Below are 22,471 nucleotides of genomic sequence, written 5' to 3'. Positions count from 1 at the left end.
TAACAAATCATAACTAATTGTAGTCCAATTTAGACATAACAAATCTATATAATAAAATAGTATATAATTGATACAACTCTAGAATAAAGAGAAGCTAGCCTGAAACTCCAAAGTTATTTTGCATAATAATTACTAATTGAGATGCAAAGTATTAAACTAATGTTTTCATATATCCTTTTTGCACATATGCTTGTTAATATTAGCACTTCCATTTGTAATATACAGAGTGGTCAAATAAACCATGCAATACAGCATGCTAGATTTATAACCTCTCAAGGACAGGGGCTATGTCTTATTTGTCTTCGAGTTCCTCACCACTAGCAAAACAGGTGCTTAATAAGTGCTAGAACTGGCCATTGATAACCAATTCTGATTTCCTTAAGCTGGTGCATATCACTTTGATTCTTATAATTTTCTCTCACATTATCTTTGATTTAAAGTCTACACTTAAGTGTAGCTTTAATTCCAAATTGGTCAGAGTAAAAAAGTACCTTCTCATATTTGAAAGAACACCATGGTATTGTAAAGATATCACTGTCCATTAATAAGATATTTATCGGAATTTAAAGAGGAAAAATAAAAGATACGACTAAAGTAATTTCCCTGGCACTCTTCTGAAATAGTTCAGAAAATCACGTCTTATGCGGGATTTGTCTAGAATTAAATTACATTTTGATAATTCTTTCCAGCTCTATAATTCCATTTTCTACTGTTGGGTTTCAACACCTAAAATTGTCAGCAAGCCTCTGAACAAAGATGCTTTTGTTCTGTTGGCAGAGATTCTACTTCTAAGTTTCCACATGACCCGCAGAGCCATACTCAGCCAGTTAGGTGTCAAAAATGCAGGGAAAGATACTGAAACCTCTTACTGGCCTGACCAATGCATGCAGCGTTATCTGCAGCTCATGTCTCTGTGTGCCTGCCTGGAGAGTTTACTAACACTTTGTAATTATTTGAAATTGGGTTGGTTCTTGGTGTAATAAACTAAGTCATAGACCCTATTGAAAGAGTAATGCTAAATAATGTATTTTCTGAATTGCTTGTTTATTTTCTTTTTCCACTATGGATGAGTATAGGGTAGAAAACTGATTAGTTAGCAGCCTGATCAGTGGTTCAGCAGCCTGTAATAGTTTGGCAATAAAATTAGACCAAAAGAGAACTGATGGACCAAAAGAGGTTGTTTTTCAATCCAGCCTCTTGCTTCAAGTAGAATTGAATAATCATAAAAGGAGGCAATATTTTCATTACTGATTTCACTTTTTCAGGTCAAAACTGACCCACTGAATTTATGGATTTGGAATAGCTTTTTCACAAGGATGGAATAAGAAATCTGAATCAGGTTGCACTGATAAGTTGAAGTAATTCTCACAATGTCAGAAGAGATAATGGGTTCAGTTAATTCAGTACAAGTAAACAGCAATAAGCTAGCATCCTTTTGAAGTTAAGTCTTCCAGCACCAAGCTCATGCAGGCACGTGTCTATATTACATGGTAATGTGGAGTTTGAGGATAGATGAGAAGTAGCTCTGGCATAATGGAATGAGCAGAGTATTAAGACAGGCAACCTTGGCTACTGTCTGGCTTTTGTCAGCACATGGGCTGTATACCTCAGTTTTTTCCTTTGTTAAAAGAACTTGGACTACTGAATTCCTAAGCTAATTTCAAACTATATAATCTTAGTTATATATATATTGAATCTTGAAATATTGGAGTTAAATAAGAATATTTAGTGAGATCCCAAGCAAAACTCATTGTGGAATTTCTTTAGCTTTTAACTTCTTCAAATCCCTGGCTTAGCTCTAATGTCACTAATCATAGCCCAATTTAGACATAACAAATCTGCATAGTAAAACAGTATATGATGGATATAACTCTAGAGTAAAGAGAAGCTAGCCTGAATCTCCAAAGTTATTTTGCACAATAGATAATTACTAATAGAGATGCAAGGTATTAAACCAATGTTTTCATGTATCCTTTTTTTCTAAAAACCTGAATTAACAATAAAGCAACAGTAGTAGAAATGTTTTAATCCTAGCACAACTGTTTTCATATTTTGTCTGCCACATACAACATATCTTAGCAAAGTTGCAATAATGTAATATACTGTTTTATATTCTGATCCTTTCACATAACATCGTATTGTCAATTTGTTTTTCTACATGGGCTTTATAATGACTTTAATACCTGCAAGTTATTCTCTCATATTGGTATACCACAATCTGTTAACTATTCTTCCAATTCTGTTTCTAGTCTTGACCATTACAAATAAAGTAGCATGTTCAAGACAGTAGTTTAGCATTTGATCTGATTTATTTTATTCTACCCCTACAGTAGTCTATATCTGTCCTTTTAGTTTCACTTGCCTGTAATTATCTCAGGTATGTTTACTTAGACCCCAATAATTTCTTCACTTTCTTGTTTTAAAAAATCCATTATATATATTTGACCAGTTTAGAATTCATATTTTTAAAAGTCACAAATAAAGGCATATACTTTATGCAGTAAAATATATAATAGAGAATTTGCCATTTTAACCATTTCTAAGTGTAATGATTTAGTGGCATAAATTACATTCACAATCTTGTGCTACCATCACCACTATCTATTTCCAAATTTTTTCACCTTCACAAACAAATTCTGTAACCATTAAGCAATAACTCCCCACTCCTTCCAACCCAACTCCCTGGTAACCTCTAATCTGCTGTCTCTTAATTCATCTGTTCTAGATATTTTATACAAGTGCAATTATACAACATTTATTCTCTTTCTATCTGGCTTATTTTCACTTACCATACTGTTTTCAGGGTCTGTAGTATAGTACATATCAGAACTTCATTTTTTATGGCTGAATAATATTTCATTATATATATGTACCTCATTTTATTCATTCATCTGGTGATGGATATGTGGATTATTTCTGCTTTTGACTATTCTGAATAATGTTACAATTCAGAGCATTGGCATATTAATAACTGAGTCCCTGTTTTTAATTCTTTGGGGAATATACCTAGGAGTGGAATTACTGGGTCACATGATAGTTCTATCTTTAACTTTTTGATGAACTATCAAACTGTCTTCTACAGCATCTGTGTGATTTTACACTCCTGCCATCAACGTACAAGGGTTCTGATTTCTCCAAGTCCTCAACAATATTTTCCTTGTGTTTATTATAGCCATCATAGTATGTGGGAAGTGGTTATCTCATTGTGATTCTGATTTGCATTTCCCTAATGACTACTGACGTTGATCATTTCATGTGCTTATTGGTCATTTGTAATGTCTTCTTTGAAGAAATCCCTATTCAAATTCTTTGCCCAATTTTTAATTGGGCTGTTTTATCTGTTTGTTGAGTTTTAGAAATTCTTTATGTTCTGGACATTAAACCCTTATCAAATATATGACTTGCAAATATTTTTTCTCATTCTGTAGGTTGTCTTTTCACTGTCTTGGTAATATACTTTGATGCACAAAGGTTTTTAATAATGACGAAGTCCGGTTTATCTATTTTTCTGTTTTTGTTTGTGCTTTTGGTGACATATCTACTTCAATCACTTTGTATTTCTCTAATATAATTTCCCTTTTTAGTCTCTTCAGATTCCGTAAAGCTACTTTATCACCATAAGCCCAGTCACTGTTTGCTTGCTTATTATTTAATAATATATCTGGGAATTTTAAAAGATTTTCATGAAGTTTTATTTTTCTAACACTTCTTAATAAGAATATTTTAATACATATTGAATTTGTGTGCCAATAGTGGCAGTAAATAACTTTTTTGTTCCACATTTAGAAATAACATTATATAAGTAGCTGGTGAATATAGAATATAGTTTATAGAGCACGTTTAGATGCTTCAAGGATGAAAAACTGCCCTAGACTTCCTTTGGGAATTGCCCAAGGACAAATAATGGAAATGCTGCATACAGGATAAAATAGAAGCTCAGTTGAACATAGGGAATTTCATATATACCCCCTGTGAGTAGGTTCTTTCAAAGAACTATGTTTAATAGTAAAAATGATATATCTATAAGAGTGCTAATTCCCTAATTTTGAAGAAAAAAAATTTAGCAATGATATTTTGGGGAAATATTAGACACAAGTAATACACAGTTCCTTGAGTTGGAGTTTTCTTTTGGTCGTGTGAATGACCTCCTCAAATCTATGAACTTCTGAATAGTTTTACTTGTTCTTGGCAATTGCCTTTATCCTCAACAACCTTGTACAAATGTTAAATCTCAATACCAAGCTGTCAGAGCTTAGCTTTCCACTTCATCTTCAGACTGCATTTCCAGCCATACAGCTGCCTTCAGTAAATCCATTCAGCTTGACTCTCTGACCCAGCTCTGGCAGCTTTGCATATCCAGGGATGCTGAGCTTTCAGATTATTTAAATGTTATGTGCTTCCTGAAGTCTGACCTTTCTAGGGAAAAGGTATTCCTATCGCTTCAGAAAGATGGAAAGAAAAATGTTTAAAAATAGAGAACTTCCATTAGTGGTCAATTAAATTCACAATATTATCTAGATTTCCAGTTGCCTAAGGAAACCAGCTACTTAAGAATTAACTATCTCTTTGCAGTGGTGCTGGGACAATTGATGAACCATTCTGTTTTCCACTTTATAATGTGGGTACTTTGTGCTTCACTCAGGACAAAAAGTTCACTTAGTTCTCTTTAAAAAATCTCTATCTCAAATCATAGATGTCAAGACTTAAAGGCAGGTTTTGGATTTTATTCTAGTTGCAGGCTAACACATTATCTTGCTGCAAGACATGAGACTCTTGGATCAGAGATTCACCACAGTACAATAGCCAGAGTATCACCACTTTCTTGCAGTAGTTGCACAAGTCCCAATTTTCATAGGGTGATGTAAAGAGGGCCATATGGCAACTACAGACACAGTGGATTGTATACAGGAAAGAAAACCGAGCTTAACAAACCCAAATCTTCATAATGAGCAGGAAGCAAACCTGACCTTTGCTCCAGATGGAGACACTATCTCCATCTTGAAAGATTATTCACTATTCAAAAATCCTTCAAGAGATGTTCTGGAGAAATTAGCAACTCAGATTCCCATGCAGAATTGGCTAACAGTTTTATATATTACATACACATATGCACCAAGCTATCTCATAATATTGCTACAAATTCATAGTAAACAGTAGAACAAGACAGATTCAAATTGAAAATGATCCCTTTCCTGAGATGCTTTTAACTTGTCAAGGTATTTGGGTAACCTTCATTTTCCATGATGAAGGAAGTCAGTCAGCGTCAGCCTTTAAATGTAAGTAAGTATTTGGCACCTAGCACATAGCAGGCATTTTAAGGGTAACTTATCTCTAGGTGAGGGTCATCAACCAGTTTTTATTTTCAGGTTTCTCTGTCTTATGTCTGGACTTAAACTTGGACGGTTCTTCACAGATAGGTACTTGCCTTATTTCCTCAAGCTTTTGCCCAAATGTCTATTTCTCAGTGAGGCTTATCCTGATTCCCCCACAAAAACCATGTTGTCTCCCATCTATTCCCCATCCAGTTTACCAAGCTTTATCTATCTCCCTCACTTATCACTTTTTGAGACAGAGTTTCACTCTTGTCACCCAGGCTGGAGTGCAGTGGCGCAATCTCGACTCACTGCAACCTCTGCCTCCCAGATCAAGCGATTCTCCTGCCTCAGCTGCCCAAGTAACTGGGATTACAGGCGCCCACCACCACACCCAGCTAATCTTTGTATTTTTAGTAGACAATATGTTTCACCAGGTTGGCCAGGCTGGTCTCGAACTCCTGACCTCAGGTGATCCACCCACCTTGGCCTCCCAAAGTTCTGGGATTACTGGCATGAGCCACCGTGCCTGGCCTACTTATTACCTTCTGATGTGTTATGTAATGCATTTATTATGTTTTATTTTCAGTTCCTCTTGCTGAAAATGTAAATTCCATGAGGGTAGAAGTTTTTAGTCTAGTTCACTGATGACTCCCCAGTTCCTAACACAGTATCTAACTCAATATTTGTTAAATGAATGGGAATGGGAAAAGTAAGTTTCAAAGAGACTAAGTACCTAGTCAGAATTTCATAATTAACAAGGCAAGTCTGGGACTCAAAGCCAGGTCTTGTGACTTCAAGTGCATTACTGTTTACACTGTGCACCATTTACCTTCCTCAGCTGCTCTCTCCCCTAAGGCCTGAGTTGATTGCACAGCCCCTCAGGCAGTACAGGATAGCTCTGCAGAGTGGCTGACAGACCCTAGGACAGGAAGCAGGCAGAGAAGGGAGGAACCATGAGGCCAGGCTGAGGCTGAAGGGCGAGTCAGCTTTCTCGGTAAGCCTATCAGGAAGCTGATTGCTTAATCTAACTGAGTCTGTGTGGGCCTGCCTCCTGGGCTAATAGCACAGATGCATTGCTCCGAACCCTATAAACAGGAATTGTCAGAAGTCTAATCTCTCCAAGTCAGGACTGCTGATAGTAACAGACACTTTAATAGGGAATTTTAATCTACAAAACAATTTATGAAACTCACGAATTAATCCTCTTATGATTCCCAGGATGTGAGCAAGATAAAGATAGTAGAACTTGAAAATAATGAAATATGTGAAAAATACAGCAAGAAGTCTCATGAGATGGCTGGAGAGAACCCAGAAAAGCTTACCTCGTCTCAAGCACCCAAATGTTCCCATCACTGCCAACAACATCTAGGACCACTTCAACTCTAGTATCTGTACATCTTCCAATCAGTGATAAATGCTGATCAGTATCCTACACAGGATATTTCTCTCCAAATAGCGCAAGCCTTGTAATATTTAAGTAAATGACCCCAAAAATCATCTTTCCTTGAATCATATAGTTCTGCGCTGTCCAATAGAGTAGCCACTAGTCATATATATTGCCATTTCATTTTTATTTTATCAACTTAAATTTAACATTCAACTGCTCTGTCACACCAGCCACATTTTCAGTAGTCAGTACACACATGGCTGGTGGCTAGTACATTGGGCAGTAGATATGGAACCCTTCCGTCACAGAAAGTTCCAATGGACATTGCTGCTCCAAGTACAGTCCAGGTGACACAGGACTGGTTTAGGTCAGCATCTTCACCTAGTAGAGCCAGAATTGTTTGTATTGCAGGCTGTTGCTAGAACTGAAGGCTGAAATCTCTTATATTACTTCTTTTCTGTTGATGAACTTTGAGCCATTGCTTCATTTTGTCCTGCCTTTGTAGGCATGTAATGTTTTATTTTTTGTTATGTACTCACTGACCTTAAATCCCTAACAGCTCAGCCTCTTTCCTCCCTATCACTTGCAGTCTTTCTCAGCTAGCTGACACATGACTTTTAAGACAATCTACTTGCTGTTATCACATTATTTGAGATATCATAAAATTAATCCTCTAATTTAAATTAAAGCTGCAGACCATTATCAGTGATAATACCAGGAAGTGAGTGAGGAAGGGTGGCAAAACATGTTCTAGGGTGATTCACCAAGATCCGGAGGAAGGAGAATCAGTGTTGACATGAATGGTTAACCCATAGGCAGTAAAGCTAATGTTAACATCTGCTCGTGTTTTAGGGACATAGTTTAAGAGCACGTGAAATATATCTAAAATCAATATGAGGTTAGGTTGGGTAAATTTAAAGACAAAATCATCTTCCAACCTAAAAAAACCTCTTTACAAATATAGTAGAGAAAGAAAGCAGCTTTATTATTGAATAAACGCTAAACTAGAATATGATACACATAGAGGGAATCCACTGAGGGGTTGCAAAGACAAATCTCACTCTTTTATACAGCCAAACAGATGCATCCTATTACATAGGCATTCTCTAGATAAACAACTAGCCAGTCTCACATAAGGACTTGACAGCACCATGTGCCTCACATAGTTCATCCTAAATATACCTGGTAATTGGGGTGAACATCTGTGTTAGCTAATTAGTGTCTTATAAAGGGAAAAACAAACTTCTCATATCTTAATGACAAGAAGTAGTTTTGCAAGTTGGAGGAAGAGGATCCTCGGAAGTTGAGGATCCTCGGAAGTTTAGGCTCCTACCTTCTTACCGAAGCCGCAAGATAGAAGTGTTGTCTCCTTTACGTCAGAGAGATGGCTCCTTGGTCCTAGAAAATGACACTCCTGGCTTGTAAGACCTGCGAGGGCCTTTTAAAATATTTTTCATCTCAAAGAACCAAAGAAAGAATTTATAATTACAAGGGTTTTGTGAACTTTTAAGTTCAGGGGTACCTGTGCAGGTTTGTCATGTAGGTAAACTTGTGTCATGGCACAAGTTTGTTGTACAGATTATTTCATCACCCAGGTATTAAGCATAGTACCCATTATTTATTTTTCCTAATCATCTAACTTCCTCCCAGGCCCCACCCTCCAACAGGCCCTAGTTGTGTGTTGTTCCCCTATGTGTCCATGTGTTCTCATCATTTAGCTCCCACTTATATGTGAGAACATGTGTATAGTTTAGTTTTGCTAAGGATAATGGCCTCCAGGCTCCATCCATGTCCCTGCAAGGGACATGATCTCATTTTTATGACTGCATAGTATTCTATGGTATATATGTACCACATTTTCTTTATCCAGTCTATCAGTGATGGACATTTATGTTTATTCCATGTCTTTGCTATTGTGAATAGTGCTGCAATGAATATATGTGTGCATGTGTCTTTATAACAGAATAATTTATATTCCTTTGGGTATATATTCAGTAATGGGATTGCTGGGTCAAATGATATTTCTGCCTCTAGATCTTTGAGGAACCACCACACTGTCTTCCACAATGGTTCAACTAATTTACACTCCCACCGACAGTGTATAAGTGTTCCCTTTTCTCCACAACCTTGCCAGCATGTTATTTACTTCCTAATAATCACCATTCTGACTGGCATGAGATGGTATCTCATGGTGGTTTTGATTTTCAAACGATCAGTGATGTTGAGCTTTTTTCATATGACTGTCTTTTTCTTTTTTTTTTTTTTTCATTTTGAGGGAGTCTCACTCTGGTGCCCAGGCTGGAGTGCAGTGGCAGCTTACTTCATAGCTCACGGCAGCCTTGAACTCCTGGGCTCAAGCAATCCTCCTGCCTCAGCCCCCTAAGTAGCTGGGACTACAGGCACACTCGACCACGCTCACCTAATTTTTGTACTTTTTGTAGAGATGAGGCGCTGCTATGTTGCCCAGAGTGGTCTTGAACTCCTGGGCTCAAGCAATCCTTCCACCTCAGCCTTCCAAAGTGCTGAAATTTATAGGTATGAGCCACCACACCAGGCCAATTACAAGTTTACAAAGGAAAATGCTCTAAGAAAAGAGAACTTTTGTTCTTATTCCCTTTTTATTTTTTAAGCATCAGAGCTATCAAACTGGATTCTCTTATTTTTAAAAGTGAGAGTTAAGCCTTTTATTTTTCATGTATAATTGCCCTTATAGTCTTCAAAAGAAATTAAGAGTTTTGTATAACCATTTATACTTTCACCTTATTTGACTAATTTTGACTAATTGTTGAGAAAATAAGTCTGAATTAAAGAGTCAAAATTGCAGTTTATTTCAGAGAAATTTTTATTCTCCAGTGCACATGGTAACTAGTGTTATACCAGAAAGAATGGCAACTAGTGTTATACCAGAAAGAATATCAGCGAGTGGAGGTCCTTGAGGTATCTTGAGGATTAAATTGAAATGTTTTACAATTAGTGATTTAAGTCATTTACACAGAAATGACTGTCAAGTGCCTGAGGAGTCTAAGCATTTTAATTATCCCCCTATAATTTTATACCTTTGTAGAACAAATGCCATTTTATAGGTAGTGCAAATATAGTATCTTTCTACATGTTCTGACAATAGTGGCATTCAAATAAAGTTTTATTATATGAACCAGACATATTACAAGCTATTTATTATCAACTAGAGGGCACTTCTAGAGTTACCTGACCCAACATAAGTTATAAGTTGTCTCAAATAGTTCACTTAGCGGAAGCCACTAACAAATGTGATCTCCCCAGTGGCCAGCCAGTTTTGGTTTTCCTGTTTCTCTTTTCTATTTCTGGAGTTTCTTATGGGGGGCAAGGGGCTCTATGTTCCCCAAAGTCACCTTTTATCTATCCCAAAATGGATTATACAATACGTTTCCCCCCGGCTAACTTTTTCTGTTTTTGTTTTATTAACCTTGATAGCAAAATATAACAGATTCCCTAATACATTCATTTCCATAGAACAGGCCCATATGTTACACAGTTCTTACCTTTGTACTCCTGGATTGTGATACCTACCACACAGTAGGCCCTTAGTTATGGATGTGATGCATATAAAAACATTTTAAAAGGAATTACTTGCTTTGAGCCTATCTCCTCTAATGTAAAATATACTTAAGCTGATTGGTTCAAAACGACATATGCATTTCCTATATGCTGTGTACTGACTGTTAGGCTTAAGTACACTTACAGAAGTTACAGTAACTTAATTATAATAGATCTGGCAAGGAACTTACTCATATCTCGTTCTCTGTTTTACAAACTTGGACAGTGGTTATTGAGGTCCACAGCTAATTTGTTATGTAAGAAATTAGCAGGATCCTGGATCACTAACCCAGAAAATAAAGGACAGGCAATAGCAAGACAGAATCTATTTCTATCTTATAGACAAACGAGGAGGTTATCTCCATGTGCATCCAATATTCCTCATTATCTAGGGTTCTTTTGCCATATAGAGAGGCATGAGGAAACCAAAACTGACTTCAGTTTGGGAGTTTTTGATCCATGAAGTTTTGGCAATAAATACTAGTTAAGCCACAGAAGGGCCCTCCTCTTGGAAATTGTAAGATAGGTAAAAATGATCTCTTCCAAATCTTAGGAGTGCCTTTTTCCCTCTCCCAAACACTAATTGCTCTGAAATAATCCACTCCTCAAAACTTTTATCCTGACAGAATCTCTATTTAGGCAAAGGTATTAGTTGATAAACCTAATAGGTTCTCAGTTATTGCCTCTTCGGAAGTGTTTGCATTTTAAACAGAAGCCAGTAAGTTCAAAATGCTTGATAGATCCAAACAGACAAATCTTTGATGGGAAAACCAGGAAGGTGAGGGAGACAATCTAAGAACAGGCCTTTCCAATGTCTCCCAAACTGTATCCCAGAAGCAACTTTACTCCTTTGCCCACAGCTGGTTCCACTCAAACGAAATTGGGTTGGTGTTTCTTGTAGCTGGGTCATGTCTGAAGGTAATGGAAATTAATAATGGCTCTGAGGATAAGGGAAGTAAAATGTTTACAATCTAAAATTATGTGAGAAGAAAGCTGCTAACCAATGAATTTTTAGGAAAAAAAAGTAAATCACTTCTTTTGCACGTCAGCCCAAGTTTACAAATATCAGGAATGCTAACACAATAGAATTGTCTTATTTCTTCTCCTTTTCTTGCCTCTGAGCTTTTCTCCTCATTCCCCTCTGAATCTAGCTGCTTTCCATTTATGATTTCAGTTCAATTTCCTACCAGCTATTATGAGATAACTAGGACCTTTTAAAGAATAAATTTGTATTTTCCCACTTAGTCAGCTTTCCATTCCTGCCTACAACAAAAACATCTGGTGAGTCTAATTTTAAGTAATCAACCTTTTCAGTTTGGTGATTAAGAGATATATATCTGAATTTGCATTTCATTTGTGGAAATTCTGCCTGGGAGCCATTCATTTTTCATCAAGCTCCCTGTGCTTTTCATTACTCCCTCCCTCTCATTTTCCCTGTGGTCAACCTGCCTGAGTAAGCAGCTCTGTTTCACTGGTCTCAAGCTCTGCAATGTAAAACCATTAGCAAATCTTAATAATAGTAACCCATCAAATTTCATTATTTCAGTAATGGAATCTGTCAAGGTCAGCCACTGATGGCTGTTAATGGCCACTTTGTTGATAAATCGGGGGTAACTGCAATAATATTCATTTTAAGCAAATAAAATATGTTCTGATTAAGAATTCATTCTGCCCAGTTGGAGTCCAATTAAGCCAGCTTCTGGATGGAGTCTCACCCAGGATCTCTCCACTTAAGGAATATATTCGCAGTTGAAGTTTGACTTTTTTCAATAAAGCTCTTCTCTCTCCTTGAAAGAGATGAAACTTTGTCTTCAATCCAAAAGAACATAAAGGTGATTGTTCTGCAATCCTCCCTTGCCACAGACCTCCCTAACTCCTAACCCTGACACAAACACGTTCACACAGACCTGCCCATCTGTTTACCCTATCTGAGGCTATGGTTTTGCTTTAATATGAATTTAACTTGTTCATCATTAGCAATAGGGATCTTTTCCTATGTTACTCTATGTCATTATTATGGAAGTTTCTATGTATTATATAGCAACAGAAAGTAGATTCTGGGTTTGGATTAGAAGTCTAGGCAGGTATGACCTTCAAAATATTTACCAACCTGTACAGCACAGACACCAACCAACACACACAGTCCTCAGCACCAGAACTAGGGCACACTGGGCCAGGTATTAGGCCTTAAGTTGTGGGTTGAGGAGAATTCTGAGAATTCCTTGAAAAGGGCAAATAGAAGAATGAGTAAGGGCTGGGGGACTTCCAGGGCTCTGAGCAGAGGTTATTAAGTACAGAAGGACTTTGAATTTTAACAACCGACATGGCCATAAAAATGATACTGGCTAAAAAGAGCCTTGAGAACAGGAATCGTGACTGTTCTTTAGCCGTGAACTTAATTAGTATTTATAGGATGGTGATGATATGCCAGGGCATAAAGCTGCCACTGGCTATACTCAGGTAAAAGAAGCAGGCACAATCTTTACCTTGTATCAGTCCACTCTTGCATTGCCGTAAAGAAATACCTGAGGCTGGGTAATTTATAAAGAAAAGAGGTTTAATCGGCTCACGGTTCTGCAGGCTGTACAGGAAGCATGGTGGCTTCTGGGGAGGCCTCGGGAAACTTTCAATCATGGCAGAAGGGGAAGCAGGCACAAATTACATGGCCTAGAGCAGGAGGAAGGCGAGGGAGGTGCTACACACTTGCAAACAACCAGATCTCCTGAGAACTCTCTCATGAAACAGCACTAGGGGGATGGTGCTAAACCATCAGAAACCACCCCCATGATCCAATCACCTCCCACCAGCCCCACCTCCACATTGGAGATTATAATTTGACAGGAGATTTGAGCAGGGACACAGATCCAAACCATATCAACCCTAAAGGACCTTATAATCATAGTGGGAAGAGAGTAATACGTAAATAAAAATATACTTTTAAGCTGATGAAATGGTATGGATGACAGGACGTAGTGCCATGATAGTAATAACAGGACCTGTTTGGAGAAGGTGTTCAGGAAATGCTTTTCTGACCATTTTCATCTCAGCTGAAACTTGAAGAATGAGAGGAATCAGCCATGTGATAGCATCTTGAAGGCTTGGGCAAATTATAGGTACTTCTCTTCAACAGAAGATTTTAAATATCTGATTATTTGGGAAAGAGAGATCCCTGCAAATACCAAGTTATATTTTGGCCATTTTTAACATGTTGAGTATCTGTTTCTTTCAAAAAATAAAGTAGTTTTGCAAACAGAACTAATTTTCAAGCCTTAATATTGACAAAAAGGGCAAAGTGATGCCAAATTCTTCACTGCAGATGAAAGTAATTAAAATTGCTGTTTCTTGCAGGGATCAGGAATTCGAACGTCTTAGTGACTCATGATTTTTCAGTCAATTGTGAGATCAGGGTTTATGGCGCATCTGCCCTGCTTTTCTCAGACCTGTACCTTGCCATTCCACCTCTGAGATGGGTAGTGCCCATCTCACCAAATGGTCCACCATCAGCCAAGCCAGAACCCTGAATATCATTCTTGCCATCTTCCTCACCTCCCACATTTAGTCCATGGCTATAGCTATCATTTCTGCCACCTCAGTATCCCTAAAATTCATTCCTTCTTCCTCACCCTCTCTGTTCAGCCTTAGTTTAGGACTTGATCTTTTGACAGGCATAAAACTAGATTATTTTAACCGGTCTGATTTATTTCCATTTCCAGTTCACACTCATGCCAGTGCCAGTCTAATTTCTAAAACCCAAATATGATCAGGTTTCTCGCCTGTCTAAAATATTATATTAGCTGTATCTCATTCCTTAGGCATAAAACATGACAGGCAAAACCCATCAAGAATTATTCCCTGCCTTCCATCCACAGCCCTCTGTACTACCTGCAATTCCTCATGGCATGTAAGTCTCATCATCATTCCCCAGCTTCCAAGCATTCCCTGCCACACCCCCTCCCACTACTCTTCATCCTTCAAGGCAGCTCAGTACTCCTTCCTGGAATCCCCTGCCCTGGGAGCTGTCTGAATGAGGGGTCGTCAGATTCAGGTACCTGTTTTCCAAGCAGCTCTGCTTGGCTATACTTTATGTATATCCAAATCAGTATGTCTAAAACTGAATCGTCCCCTTCCCACCAAAACTTTCTTCTCTCCAAGTTCTCAAGCTCCACAGAGAGGTACCACTCTACAAAGCTAAACTCTTAACCTTCATTTTCTTACTTGCACCTCCACCCAATCACTAAATCCTGCTGATGCTCCCTGCCACTGTCTTAGGAGTCCCCCACTTTTGTCCCCAGTGGCACTGTTTCTCATTTCCCACCTTGCTTACTGCAGCAGCCTCTTTACTGATCTAGTTTCCCTCTAATCCACCCACCAAACAGCCAGGCTGTCATCTGAATATTTCCATTCTCTGCTTAAAGTCATTTAATAGCTTCTTATTGCCCTCAGGGTAGAGGTGAATCTTCTCCATATGGCTTGCAAGGCCCTTCGAGATGTGGCTTCTCCCTACCTCCCCAGGTTCCTCTCTCTGGAGGATCCTTACCTCATATCAAATTACTTTCAGCTCTTATATGCTGTGCTTTCTTGCCTCCAGGGCATTTATTTCATTTGTCTGAATAAGCCCTTCTTGTTTTTGAGGCCTCACTATCACTTTCTACAGAAAGCCTTTTTGATCAGTTCTCAAATTCAAGTCAAATGCCCCTCCCTACTTACTATGGTCTGAATGCATCTCCCCAAAATTCACAGGTAGAAATGTAATCATCAATGTGATTATGTATTTGGAGGTGAGTCCTTTGAGAGGTGGTTAAATCATGAAGGCAGAGCTCTCAGGAATGAGATTAGAGCCCTTATCAAAGGGGCCCCAGAGAGCTGCCTTGGCCCTTCCATCCTGTGAGGATGCAGTGAGCAGGTGCCATTTATGAAATGGGCAAACTGACCCTCATTAGACACTGAATCTGCTGGTGCTTTCATCTTGGACATCCCAGCCTTGAGATCTGTGGGCAATGATTTTTTTTTTTTTTTTTTTTAAGATGGAGTCTTGCTCTGTCACCAGGCTGGAGTGCAGTGGTATGATCTCAGCTCACTGAAACCTCCACCTCCCAGGTTCAAGTGATTCTTCTGCCTCAGCCTCCTGAGTAGCTGGGACTGCAGGGGAGCACAATCACCCCCAGCTAATTTTTGTGTTTTTAGTAGAGACAGGATTTCACCAAGTTGGCCAGGATGGTCTCTATCTCTTGACCTCGTGATCCACCCACCTCAGCCTCCCAAAGTGCTGAGATTACAGTCGTGAGCCACCATGCCCAGCCAGCAATGAATTTCTATTGTTTACAAGCCACCTAGGCTGTGGCAGTTCGTTCTAGCAGCCTGAATGGATGAAGATGCTAGGGCTCCCCCCAGCACCTTGCACTGCCCTCATCCTCACATGGAATTATAGATGCCTCCTACTCAACTGAGCTGCACGACAACAGGGACTGTTATCGTGCCCCTGCTATCATGTGGCTGTTTTGGACAAGTTTGTTTAGCATTCTGCCTGGCACTTAGTAGACATTCACTAAGTATTTGCCAGATGAATGGATTTGTTGTGTAATTAGATAATGATAACCCTCTTAACCTAATCTGCAAATCCTTCATTAAGGACTTTCATCCCAGGATAGAAGTACATACATAAGAGTCATCGTACTAGATGATACAAATGGCCCATTCAGCCTAGTGTTTTTTTGTATTTTTTTTTTTTTAACTAAGAGAGTTAAAGCCTACTGGGGAAGGATTTGCTAACTTTAACTTTCATCATCTTTAAGGTATACCCAAGACTTACATCCATTTAGAAGAGCCGCATCCCAAGTGCAGCGATAGCCAAGCCTCACATTCATTTAAAAGGCTCTTCTTCAAAACCCTGCTGCATTTTCTACCTCTTGAATTTCATAAACTTGCAGTGTATGAAGAAACACTTTACATTTCTCTTCCCACTTGCTTTGTTCAGAAAAATAAAAGTAATTAGGTTTATTGAAGTGTCATTAAAAAGATAAAACATTGTACCTAGGTATTTGCATTTATTTCAAATCTTTTCTAAGTGGCATATTAGTTTGATTATAAATCTATGAGGGATTGTTTTGCTTTTTATTGTAATGAATTTTTAGAAATTTAAATTGTGAACTCTTACAAAAGATAGGAGAGCATATTGTCAGCAACGAAGATGTACTTGAATCGTCTCCACCCACTGTCCAGAGCACTCTTCGTTTTCTAAGATCAACATATAACCAGGGATGAAGCAGGGTAAGGGATTGCTTTATTCTACCTGTTCTGTCCCAAACCCACACTAGGTCTCTAATCTTACTATTTTGGAATGTCAAAGAACACACCAGTCAGGAAGAAGGTGTAAGTACAAGACAATAGTAGCCAGAGGAAAGACCATTTGCTCCAATGCCCAAAGCTGTTTCAGACCTTTGGCACCCTGACTTTTGCAGAGCCCACCCACATCATATATTATACATAATACACCACATTAGATATAACTTTATATACTCTACTATCAGCTGATCTGGCTAGTGGACATGTTATATTTTACATATTTAAGTTAAATATTAATTTTGAGATTGAATTTTTGGGGGAACAGTACTTCCTTTCCTTGGTCCTAAAATTTTTGTAGCAAGGTCCTCACCTGCCCTACTGGCCATCCCACCTTAGGCCTTTTTAGGGAGGGAAAGCTTTTGGGTTCTGTCTCCAGTTTACATGTTCCCTGGCCACACAGAATGAAGAATGTCCCAGAAGCATAAGGGAAAGCCAATGAAAAAAGCAGCCTGTGTACCTCCCAGTTGAGAGCACCTTCCCCATCCACCCACACTGAACTGGGAAAGTGGAAATTGAGACAGCCACCCAGTGAGATTGATTTATGTCTCACACAAAGCTCCACCCACCAGAAAATATATTTGACTACATCCTGTGAAACTGCCCCTTCTGAAGGTCATAGTGGTTACATATCAGCCTTTTCACATGTTTCAGCCGAAAAACTTAAGGAGTTCCCTTGAGTTTGAGCAATCTATAGTATCACTTCTCCTGGAAGGTAGAGTGAGAGAAAAGGGGGTGTACTGGTTTCCTCGGGCTACTGTAACAAAGTACCTCAAACTTATTGGCTTAAACTGACAGATTTCTTGTGTCACAGTTCTGGAGGTCAGAATTCTGGGAATCAAGGTATTGGCAGGATTGGTTCCTTCTGACCTGTGAAGGAGAGGCTGTTCCATGGCCTCTTCTTAGCTCTGGTGGGACATTAGTCATATTTGGTGTTCCCTGACTTATAGTTCCATCTCCCAATCTCTGCCTTCATCTTCACATAATGTTATCTCAGTGTACACATGTCCGTGTCCAAATTTTTTCTCTTTTTATAAGTTCAGTCATAGTGGATTAGGGCCCACCCTAATGACCTTACTTAACCTTAACTTGATCATCTACAAAAGAATCTATTTCCAAATAAGATCACATTCACAGCTACTGGGGATCATTTGAGGGGACACAGTTGCACCATAACAGGGTGGGTAGGGATCTGTGATTTCCTGGCCAAAGGCATTATTCTGTTGCTGTTTGGAATGCTATCAAAATATTAATTATGTTACCACATCTCTGTGCCTAGGAGTCTCTGCTGACTTCTGTTATTGGTCGTGTAAGATCTTACAACCCCAGGGCAACTTTCAGCCTCAAAAGAACTGATGTCAGAGCCAGGGCTGGGGATAATGATATTTTGTTCTGATATAGGCTCAAAGTCACTATTTGAAGTCCTGGCTATAAAAATTAGTTCCAGCAGCTTTCACCTAAAGCTGGCCCAAGTCTGAAATGAACCAAATTGCATGAGCTCTATTATGTGCCCCTCTTGTAATATAAAAATCTAATAAAAGTAAATAGCAAAGTCTAATAGATAATCCTAACAGAGGAGCAAGCACTAAGGTGTGGTAGCTGAGGAACACCTAAGCTTGTGCTATTTGTAATGCTACTTATTAGATACATCGCTGATCCTCCTGTCAACTCCAGTTAATGTTTCTGTCCCATTCGAGTTGAAAATGTTCAAATTCAGCTAATGTCTATGGCATCTCCTGAAAGCCCATCACTGCTGGGCACTTTTCCATTTTATTGCATTTAATCCTCACAACTCAGAGAGGAAACTTGTTTTGTTAGCTAAGAATCAAATCCTAGACTTGACACTAAGTCCACTGTGCTGGTCCCCCCGCTATTTGATAATATTCCAAAGCAAAATACCCATGCTACCGATGACTAGGACCCCCCAGCTCAGTCACTTGGGCTAGTTTTTCCTGTAGTCTTTCAGGATTGGAAGTAGAGTGGAGTTGTCAGGTCCTGTTACAAAAGTAGACTAACTGGAACTGTAGACTTCTTTCTTTAAACCTAACAGAAGGAAAAGATTGGTGAATCAAAAACTCGCATAAAAACTGCAAAAAACCTCTGGGAAAATAGACGGTCATGAAGTCCATATATGGGAGAGAAATGTAGCCCAGAAACTTCTAGGCATATGAAAAGCACAACTGTAAAACTAAGATGTTTTAGATGGAGGAGAGCTGAGAGTGACAGCTGAGAGTCGTAGATGCTGCCTTGGAAGAGTGTCCATGCTACCCTGGACAGGGGCCTGCCCACCCAGTGACCATGGCAGTGCAGAGAAAAAGCAACATCAGCCCAGTATCTTCTCCAGCCAGTGGGGTGGCTTCAGGAGAGGGCTGGGACTGGGGATCTCAACCTTAGCAGCACATTAGAATCATCTGGGGAGGTTTCAAACAGCCTGATGCCCTTAGCCTCACCTGGAATGCACAAAATCAGAATCTCTATGGATTCAACCCACTATCACTATTTAAGGCTGCCAGGTGATTCCAGTGTGCTGCCAACAACCACTGAGAGCACACAGCGAGGGAAGAGAGCAACCTGCTGGCTTCTGAGCCCTTTCTCCTCCCAGCCCAAGGGTTAGGGGATTGGGAGTCAGAGAAGTGGCCCAGGCAGATAAGTATGGATGTGTCCAGCAAGATGTGGACAGATGGAGGATCTGGGAGCCCACATTTCAATGCTAGAGGCCATCTGCCCTAAGGTCCACCTTCCCCTTCTTCCTAATCAAGATCACCAGGAGGCGCACAGGCTGTAACCCCTTCTCCTGGTGTACGATATTAATCACGGCTTCTTATATCCCCTGAAGGGGATATAAAGTCACAAGAAAAAATTGCTAGGCATATGAGAAGCACAAACTCTATAAGATAAAGACAACAAGCAGACCAACTTTTACCTAACAATTCAGAATAATGCACTATATTAAGGAGAAAAAGAAAAATCAGATAAGAATTACCAGGAACTTTATAGGAAAAAAAAAAACCCTAGAACTATTATAGGACAGACAAGACCTAAGTAGATAAAAATATAACATGTTCAAATTATTGAGGCAACTTACCTTTGTTAACTGTAGAACTAAGGTGTTCTTTTTCCACCAGATTATCTACAGTTTCAACAGTTTTAATCCAAAAGTTAAAATTTTTTAAGGAGCATGACTAAGTGATTTTAAAATGTTTATGGGAAAACAAAAGTTCATTATACCCATAGCTTGTATGTGGACAGGCCAAGGAAAGAAATCAGGGCTTCTGTCTCCCAGTCTGGTGCTAATTTCACCCCACCTGTCTACAGCCGTGAACTGCATTTTAACAGCACATAAAAAAATATACTGCATGCAATGCCGCTCCTCATATCATAGAACAATTATCTTAATCATAGGAAAGCTTAGAAGTTAACACATCAGTCTGAATGGCATCATAGCTCATCGTTTGTCCCTTGACAAAGAACTTTTGTAGCGAATGCCACTCCAAACACACAGGGGCTAAGGCAAGGCTGTTACCGCAGTGGGAAGAGGGGAGCACTCTGTGTAAGCAGACGTGGCCAGCCCAGCCGAGAGAGCCCCCCTTTGCTGACTACCTCCAAGAACGTGGACACCTACAGTGCCGCCCAAGCGCCAGAACAAGAGTGAGTCCCGGCAATGTGTGCCAGCTCCCTAGTGCTGCTGTAGCAATGACTACAAACGGAAATGACACCTCTGCTGTTGGCTTAAAACAACACAAATTTATTACTTACAGTTTTGGAAGTGAAAAGTCCAAAGTTGGTCTCACCAGGCCAAAACCAAGGTGTCAGTAGGGCTGCGTTCTTTCTGGAGGCACTAGGGGAAAAAAATGTCACTGGCCTCTCCAGCTTCTAGAAGCCACCTACACTCCTTGGCCCACGGTCCTTTTCCTGTTATCTTCCAAGGTAGCCAGTACAGATTGAATCCTGCTCTTATTGAATCACTTTGACCCAACACACCTTCCTCCCTCTTCCACTTTTAAGGAAATCTGTGATTACATTGGGCCCACCTGGATAATCCAGGGCACTCTAATTATTTCCAGCTCAGCTGATTGACATCTTTAATTCCCATCTGCAACTTTAGTTTATCCTTGCCATATAACAAAACATATTCACAGCATCCAGAAGTTAGGCGTAGGCATCTTTGGGGACCATTATTCTGCTGATTACAAAATGCATCAGATTCAAACATTTAGCAGGCTAGAGCTAACACCTTCCTTATTACTATCACAAAATGTAGAAAAGCGGTGAATACATCATCGGGAAGTTTGCAGCTTATTTGGCTGGATCCACAACTGCCTTTCATGCCCAGAATGTTGCTAAAAGGAGAGTCTCTCTCCCAGTTACTCTACATCCATCCTGCCCTTGTAAAGCCACCTGGAAAACTGAAGCAATTTTTCAGAAATCCCTGTTTCCATTATATAAATATTCCATGCTAAAGTGTTCTTTTGGTCTGACTTATTCTAATAAATGCTCCCATTTAACATGCACATATGTAATCCAGCAAATTAACTTCTCCACAGGATATTAAAGTTAGTGTGTTTTGTGCTGTATGTATCTGTGCATGTACTATGTTTGAACCAGAATATACAATGTATCAAGGAGCTCATTCTTTATCTTTTTCCTGCATTTTCTTATAAACTATTTGGCTGATTAGATTTTTACTGTGACTTTTGTTTCTTATGTCTTTTAAAATTAGAAATTACTGCCATATTCTCTAGAAAAGTACTATCCAGAAGAAATAGAACTATGAAGATATGAAACTGGTTTTACTAGGAAACACACATATACACAGACAGATACAAACAAGACATAGTGTTTGTACATCCAGGCTCAGTGACTCAGAATCTTCTTTGTGTTGCAGAGTATTGGGATAATTACCTCTTTCCTGAAAAATGTACACAGTCACATGAACATGAACTTTTGCACTCCTTTTCAAAGGGTTTCTGCCCCATCCTCACCCCCACCCCAGAAATCATCTATAGGTTAATTTGGAGGAAAAACATTCAACATCAGCACAGGTACGGGACACCAATTAGCTGGAAACCATGGAAAGAAAATAAGCATTGTAAGAAATAGCAGAGAAAATTGTAATTTCAAAAAATGTTGATCTTGGCATTGTGCATTAAAGACTTGCAGTAAAAGATAACTGCTCCTTAGCATTAAGTTCTTAAAAGATGGTTTCTATAGCCAGTCTTCCCATAGATAGCATGTAAATGGCTCTAAATGAGAAACGTATAGCCCCTGCAACACAAGCACAGATAAAAGGAGGCCTGTCCCCACAAAAAGATTTCACAGGTAGGACACTGCATGAATTCCAGGCTCCGGATCTGAGAGCCAGCCTTGAGCAGCAATGAAGCAGCAACTCTTCAAGCAGCAACTTTTCTGAAGTGAGGAAGTTTGATCCCCAAGCCTGCATAACTGATGGCGAAAGTGTGCTGAGGCTACAGAGCATAGAAAAATACAGACTACAGAGCCAGGCTGTGGCTCAAAATTCTAGTTTCAGCACTTACTGTGTGACATTTGGCAACTTGCCTAACTTCTCTGTGCTTCCACTTTCTCATCAGCAAACAGTGATAATAATAGCACAAACTCATAGGGTGACTGTGAGGAGTAAGTGAGCTCATCTGTATAAAGCACTTAGGATAGTGCCTGGAGCACAGTAAGCACCATGTAAGTATTTGATTGTGTTATTTTTTATCATTATTATTCACCACCACGACCATGACATAGTCCTCCCTGATGCACTGTTAGGATGTAAAGATGGATGATTATTATTAACTAGGATATTAGAGAAAGGGCTGTGTCTATGGAAAGTCCTCAAGTTAACTAG

General features: G+C 39.2%; 1 protein-coding gene and 1 long non-coding RNA gene across 3 annotated transcripts in view; one reads left to right on the top strand and one right to left on the bottom strand.

Annotated features, from left to right (window-relative positions):
- Nucleotides 1–22,471, top strand: part of HTR2A (5-hydroxytryptamine receptor 2A) — a 65,427-nt gene that overhangs the window by 24,355 nt on the left and 18,601 nt on the right. The window lies entirely within an intron of this gene.
- The window catches only part of LOC104001829 (uncharacterized), a 287,875-nt gene that overhangs the window by 260,508 nt on the left and 4,896 nt on the right, over nt 1–22,471 (bottom strand). The window contains exon 2 of the long non-coding RNA XR_010150695.1: nt 20,374–20,455. This is a non-coding gene — a long non-coding RNA (uncharacterized LOC104001829). The remainder of the gene's footprint in view (nt 1–20,373; nt 20,456–22,471) is intronic.

Source organism: Pan troglodytes, chromosome 14 (assembly GCF_028858775.2).
Source record: "Pan troglodytes isolate AG18354 chromosome 14, NHGRI_mPanTro3-v2.0_pri, whole genome shotgun sequence".
Taxonomy (NCBI): domain Eukaryota; kingdom Metazoa; phylum Chordata; class Mammalia; order Primates; family Hominidae; genus Pan; species Pan troglodytes.
Note: the sequence above shows the minus strand (reverse complement) of the source record. Positions and strands in the feature narration are given on the sequence as shown.